This window comes from Macrobrachium rosenbergii, chromosome 37 (genome assembly GCF_040412425.1).
Source record: "Macrobrachium rosenbergii isolate ZJJX-2024 chromosome 37, ASM4041242v1, whole genome shotgun sequence".
Classification (NCBI taxonomy): Eukaryota; Metazoa; Arthropoda; class Malacostraca; order Decapoda; family Palaemonidae; genus Macrobrachium; species Macrobrachium rosenbergii.
In genome coordinates, this window is record NC_089777.1 from 38,214,037 (window position 1) to 38,221,152 (window position 7,116).

The following is a 7,116-nucleotide window of genomic DNA, read 5'->3' on the forward strand; positions in this document are numbered from 1 at the left end:
GACCGTCTGTCTATAAATAGCAAATATTCGATACATGGGGAGAGGGATTTGTTGTGGAGGGGAGGGGAGGGTTACAAAGGGGGGGGGTAGCTATCCCCATGTGGCCACTGCGTATCTCATTTTAACTTGTAATTATGTGGTGTTTCCACTTCAATACAAGATTGAAATTGATTACTTCAACTTTAACAATAAACACTGTTTTTTCTTCATCACGGTGTCTAAATACATTTTCAGCATCTTTAAACTATCAAAGAGAATTATTGTTTAAAGAATAACCGTAGAGTGGCAGAATTAAACCTACAAACATTTTTGAAAAAAATATAATGGGTTGCCGGAAAAACTAGAGAAAGATATTTCAAAATTTCATTCAAATTCAAACGTTTTTTGTTTGTGCAAAGTCTCTCTCTCTCTCTCTCTCTCTCTCTCTCTCTCTCTCTCTCTCTCTCTCTCGATGGAAAAATGTTCAAATTTATCTAAAGCACTGGAAAGGAGAAGAGCTAAATTATGATCTCTGAAATAAAAAAAATGGGACTTATATTTTCTTGTTTTCCTACGATTCTTTCTTTCTAAAGGGAATACTATAGACAAATGATGTGTGGCCTCTGACTCATAGAACAGAGTCACTTCGTTCAATCTATAACTCCTACCGTCAGCAATTCGAAGCATAACCCCTAAAAGACAGAGAGAGAGAGAGAGAGAGAGAGAGAGAGAGAGAGAGAGAGAGAGAGAGAGAGAGAGAGAGAGAGAGAGAATGCTTCCTAAATCTTTTTTAGATTATTCTCCCGAACCCAAAAAGACAGAAAAATAAAAATGAAGCAAACTGTTGAATAACTTAATATACAGAACATGTATTTCAATAAATAAACAACAGAATCTACTAAGGAGGTGTCGACAAAGGAATTTTGTACACAAGCCACACCACCTAAAATAAAATTTTAAAAATCCAATAATTGTAACGCCTTTAAGATGTGCTTCCTCAACTATAAACTCTTTAAAGAACAATGCCCACAAAAAATAAAGTCAGGCCTAAGCTAAGAAAATTAGTGAAATGACCGAAGCCTCCGAAACTGACTATTTCAATATTAGGCTCAAAAATATATTCCTTACCCAACCCCAACAGACCTCACCATTAGAAGTCTCATAGTACTGTGTACTATATCTTTCAGGATGTTAGTGTGACGTAGTCATAGTGCTTAAAATTTTTTTGAACATAGTCATTTTCCATCTTCGACAGGCACTGATTTGTGTTCGGAAGTTATTTCTTACTTTGACATGTACCTCTGCAATCAAAACGACAATTGGAAAGGGAATACAAAATTTAGTACAAAGGTCAAACGTTGGGACCTATGAAGTCATTCGGCGCTGAAAGGGAAATTGAGAGTAAATAGGTGTTAAAGGCATTAACAGGAGTAAGAGATCGCAGCTGCACTATGAAACACTCATTGTTAAAAGAGGGTGGAAAGTAAGATGGAAGAAAGAAAATATGAACGGAGGTACCGCAAAAGAAGTGAAAGGGGTTGCAGCTAGGTGCCGAAGGAACGCTGCAATGAACCTTAAGAAATGCTTAGCCTACAGTGCACCGCGTGAGGTGCACTGTTGGCACTACTCCACTCAAGGATCGAAACAAGACTTAACAGGTATGTGGGGCCATTTACAATGCAAGAAATCGCATAAGTTTATTTAAAAAAAATGACGAGCCAGTTTTCCGAAAATAACTATGGATATGGAAAGGGGGAAACCCTTTTTTCTTAGTAGAAATGAATTATCTAGTTTACTGAATTTTAAGCATTAATGATCACAAACATCTGTGACATATCCTTGTTGAATTATATTTATCAACCGTGTACACAGACGTACAGCAAATCATAAAAAGATAATCTTGGAAAAATTAGTAATTTTAACGTGATTTTTTAGTAGCGATTATCAAAAGTCATGACATCTGACACTGAACTAATCAATCAATCACTCGACCAATCAATGAATCAACCAGTTACTCTGGGAAAAGATGAAATGTTTTCCCGAGTGTCTGAATTAGACGAAAAATTTCTTAAAGTCCATAAGACAAATGAATCTTTGGTCAAATATATTTTCTGCGTTCAAGATCAATGTTGTTTGCGACAAATTTGTCATATCAAACGAACCAATCGTAAAAGAGAAGACAGAAAAAGCGTACCTCAGAGGGGGGCAGACAATGAACCGCTTTAGGCCTAATACGAGCCTAAAGAGAATGAGATAGAAGGTCATAAACATCCATTTTACGATGCTCTCCTAAAATAAGCGCCCTCCCCCAACCTAATCCCCCGCCCCTCCCATTCATCTACCTCAGCATCCAGCTTCCTTGATCTGAAGAAGGGCCTACGGCGTGGCACTACGGGGCGATTCGAGGCACTCACTCACTCGGGCGAAGTCGTTATTTGTAGGATGCGCAATGTGAATTTGACGCCATGGCCAGATGATGTGATGCAATTGCCCGACATTATTGTCTCAGCACACTACAGGGGTTTCAGCGTAGGCTAATGCTAATTTGCATTTCCAGCTTCCGCACCACAAGCTTTCAGCATTTCCATAAAGCCAGAAAGACTACTGAAATGTATTTTCTTTTAATACTGATGAACAGACGTTTAATAATGTGTATGCAGTATGCACGTATATAAATATACACCGCTACGCCTTTTCGCCGTAAACGTGGAAAACCGCGGCTTGCTTCCTCTTCATTAAATCAAGTATTGTAGCATGAAGTTGCTAACCTTACGTCCTACTCCACCCTGGTTGCAACCCACTACAGTGGACTAACGATCAGGTGTACCTTTCAGTATGGTCAACAGACACACAATGGGATTTAACATAGCATGCCTAAGTACAGTAAATCACACCTCCTCGCCCGGGGTTTAAACACTGGTCATCTTGCTCTTACGTTGAGTACCAAACTACTGTGCAATGACTTTTATACTTAATGCTTAGGCACTTTATTATGCAATGACAAGGTGCTTTAGTATTAAGCAACAAGACGAAGGCTTAGACAGAGTTTTTCCTATATTAGCAGTTATACCGAAGGGCAAGGCTGGTGAAAAAACCTGAAGTGTCTACAAGAGAGGGTTTTTAAACTTCATTATGAATCACCTTTTCCACAGTCCTCCTTCCTTGGAATCACACTTTCGAAATACACCATTCTAAGAATCATCTATATTTGGAATCATCATTCTTTGGAATCACATCTTCCAGGAATCATCCGCATTTGGTATCATCATCCTTTAGGATCAACCATCCTCAGAACCAACTGTCCTTAGAATTCGCCTCCGATTTTTGGCACCCTGCTTTCTAAATTCGCATATCTTTGGGATCACGACTCTGGCATCATAACAACTATTTGAGAATTATCCTTCCGTGCAACGACCATTTCTTGAGATCCTCCTTGCTTGGAACTGCCATTCCTTGGAATCGCACGTCATTCGACACAACCTTCCCGAAAATCACCCTTTCCATCTTAATACTTTCTTCACTTTGTTTCCTCCCTTGAGAAGGAAAAGTTGTTTGCTCTCCTTTTAACCAGAGGAACCTTTAAAGAAGAAAGGAAAAGACGCCTTTGAGATTTATCAGAAGTTGACCAAAGTGGATTTGAGGATAGATACCTTCAGCTATAAAGAGACAGAGAAAGAGACAGAAATTGGACGGAAAACATCATTACCTTTGTAACTATGTGAGCGGGGGAGACAAAGAGAAGGCGCAAGTAACTGTACATGAGACATCATTACCTTTGCAGTAACAACGAGAGAGAGAGAGAGAGAGAGAGAGAGAGAGAGAGAGAGAGAGAGAGAGAGAGAGAGAGAGAGAGAGAGAGATAGCCTAAGGATCTATGCGAAATACAGTTACATGTAACTACGTGGTACCTTTGTTGTATTCCAAGACTCCTCTATTAATAAAGGTACCCATTATCTTCAAGGAATGCCAATATTGGAATATGGGAAAATTTGGTTCCATTCAAATTCATTCAGGTTAATATCGATATCATAATCATGTCGCAATGAATCAACTTAATTACTTGTCGGAAGATATACAGAGCAAGACAGCGTTTCACTTTATTAATATTATTAAAAAGTTGTGGTTAAGACGCTCGCCTTGTTAGCAAGAGGTCCCTACTCCAGTTCTGGGAACTCTGAAAGGGATTTAACAGAACGTTGTTCTGTTAAATCCCTGTGAGTGTCTGTTGTCCTAAGCATGAACTATATTCTGTAGTTATTCGACTGTGGTAGGTCACAACCTGGGTGACAAACATCACATATGAAAGCCTTGCAGCTTCTGAGACCTCCCACTTTAGGGGAAACGACGGACGGTGGAAGTATGTTGTCAATAATAATAATAATAATAATAATAATAATAATAATAATAATAATAATAATAATAATAATGGAGAAACAAATCCACAGTTATGTAAATGTACATACATTTAAAGATAAATCTGTACGGAGAGCTTTCGGGAATCTGTTCGACTGAAAAGGGGAATCGAACAGATTCCCGAAAGCTCTCTGTACATATTCATCTTTAAATATATGCACACATACATAACTGTGGATTTGTCTCTCCATTTCAAGACTCATGCTACTGTAAGTATTTTTTAATAATAATAATAATAATAATAATAATAATAATAATAACGTGTTCGAGAAATACAATGCACCTAAGGGTATGACCTAACTGCACATGGGTCACCATCTCGTATTTCCCAAAGTTATGACCCAGGACAGATACACAAAAGGCTGGGCGGACAGACGGGGCAATTGCTAGATGCCCGACAGACTGTGAATCTGGGACAAAAGCACAGCTACTACTTTATAATGACTTATCTATTTCCTTTCGTGGTATCCGTGAGCTTTCCCCATAAAGGAAGCGAGGGAAGACCTTGGGCCGTTATCTTCATTTCTTAACAGAAATTGGAGAGTTCCTTTTGTACGAGAACGCCTGAGCCACTAAAGCCTTTTGTGGACCTTCTTTAAGAAGGGTATTGGAAGGGAGCTGTATCTCATTTTCCTCGTCTGGAACGAAGCTTTGTGTTAGCGATACAAGGGGATACAGTTTATTATCGAGATGCTGTTTTGGGTCATCTCCCATCTTTTTACATTCCTTCTCCTTTGAGGCGCATTTCAATGGCGACAAACTTGTTATTGGTTTAGCTTCAATCTTTTTTTTTTTTTTGTCAGTTGCCTTGAGTATTCAAAAACTGTAACATGCTCCATGTCATGACGACAGATGGTCCAGACGGTTCATTAGGCTGTGTTGTAGCAGGCAATATATGTTGAAGGCCTAGTGCTACTTTTCCTCCGAATGGCGGGGAAGGGAGGGAGAAAGAAACCCTTAGGGTAGGGGGTGAGGTTAAGCAATTCACCATACAGGAAACTCCATGATTCGTGAATTAGTTCCTCATGACGTGGAAAAGCAACGCCTGGCAATAAGGAACAAGGGAGGAGGGCAGAAACAAAGGTGATGAATTAAATGGTAAGTTATCTGGCGTCACTAGGGCACGGGAGAATGCCGAGGGACAGGGAGTGGGAAGGGACGGAGACGGAGGGCCAACTGCTGAGGCAAAAGAGGGGAATTGGGCATGTGTGATTAGAGAATATTCCCTCATGGAGTGAAATGACCATCTCCTGGCAACAATGGGCAGGGCATGAGATGATGGCCTGTCCTATGGGAAACAAGGGAAATGGGGGGAGAAGGGGGGGGGGGCCTGAGCAGGGAAGAGAGGGACGAGGGAACCGTAATTACCTGCAACCTCGTTAAAGTAGGATCCGGAATATGATGCTGCTGCCTTGGATGAGAGTCTTCCACGCCACTTCGGATAATCTCTCTCTTGATGAGAGCTCTTTCTCTTAGCCGGGGGCATCATCAGTACCCACTACTACTACTACTACTACTACTACTACTACTAAAATAATAACAGCGCCGCTACTATTACTATTACTTCTTGCTAGGGGTCCCCTCAGTCTTAAGCGGTGTTCAGCAGAACTGGCTGCTGCTTCCTAGTTCTGTTATTAATATTGTTCCGTTGTTACAACTACGGAACTATTTCAGATGATGGTGTTCTTTCTACAATCATTTCATGTTTTTGTTAATGCTTTGTTACTACTAACATTAGTAGTTTGTTAACATTATTATTATAATTTATTATTATCATTATTATTATTATTATTATTATTATTATTATTCACTAAAATCAAGTAAATTACTTTGCTAGGCAATGCAATGTTTAAGATTTGATGATAGTTAATATTTCAGATAACGGTGTCGCTGCTACTAAAACCTCCGTTTTGTATTGATGCTTTTGTTATAACAGCTTCTATCACTTACACGTACAATCGTTTCCCATTCGTCTTTCGCTTGACTAGTCTGACAAAGGAACGCGTTCTTAATACTTCGCCCTGCTCACTTTACACCCACTCACTCTATTGACCCCTAGGTCACACAGTAACTCACACCCAAGAATAAAAAATATTTTTAAAAAATTCTAAACGCGCTCTTTTATTAAAACGCACTAAAAAGAAAAAAATAATTTTTGGAGACACACCAGCATTTTCTTACATGGAAGGAAATACTACAGTGCAAGAAAAGAAACATTTTTTGTAGCATTTCCTTCCATGTTTGGCATCCACGCTTTTATTTTTGTAAACTAACTAATTGTTAGAAAATCCTGGTGTCTCCAAATATTATTTTTTACTTTTTAGTGTATTTTAATAAAAGTGTTTAAAAATTTTTTTTGTATTTTTTTATTTATACTTTTAGTTTTGACAGAAACTGTAACCGAATTATGATTGTAGCTAACGAAATTGAACGTGTTATCCTATCGAGCCAGGGAAAGTTTGAAAAATCCGTAGAGTTATCACCTTATTCTACAGTCAAAAGGTATGAAAAATCCGAAGATTTTCATACAAATCCTGAGAAACTGAGAGAGGTCACTGTAGGGTCACGACAGTTCATTGCTGACCTACTGATCATGTAAGGTTGTATTGTCACCAGGATTGAGTAACCATGCAAAATTTCAAGTACATCAGACGAAGGGAACAGGTCGACAATTGAGTTACAAGATTTGACCCACACAGATGGACAGATGCAGAAGTCAAGTTA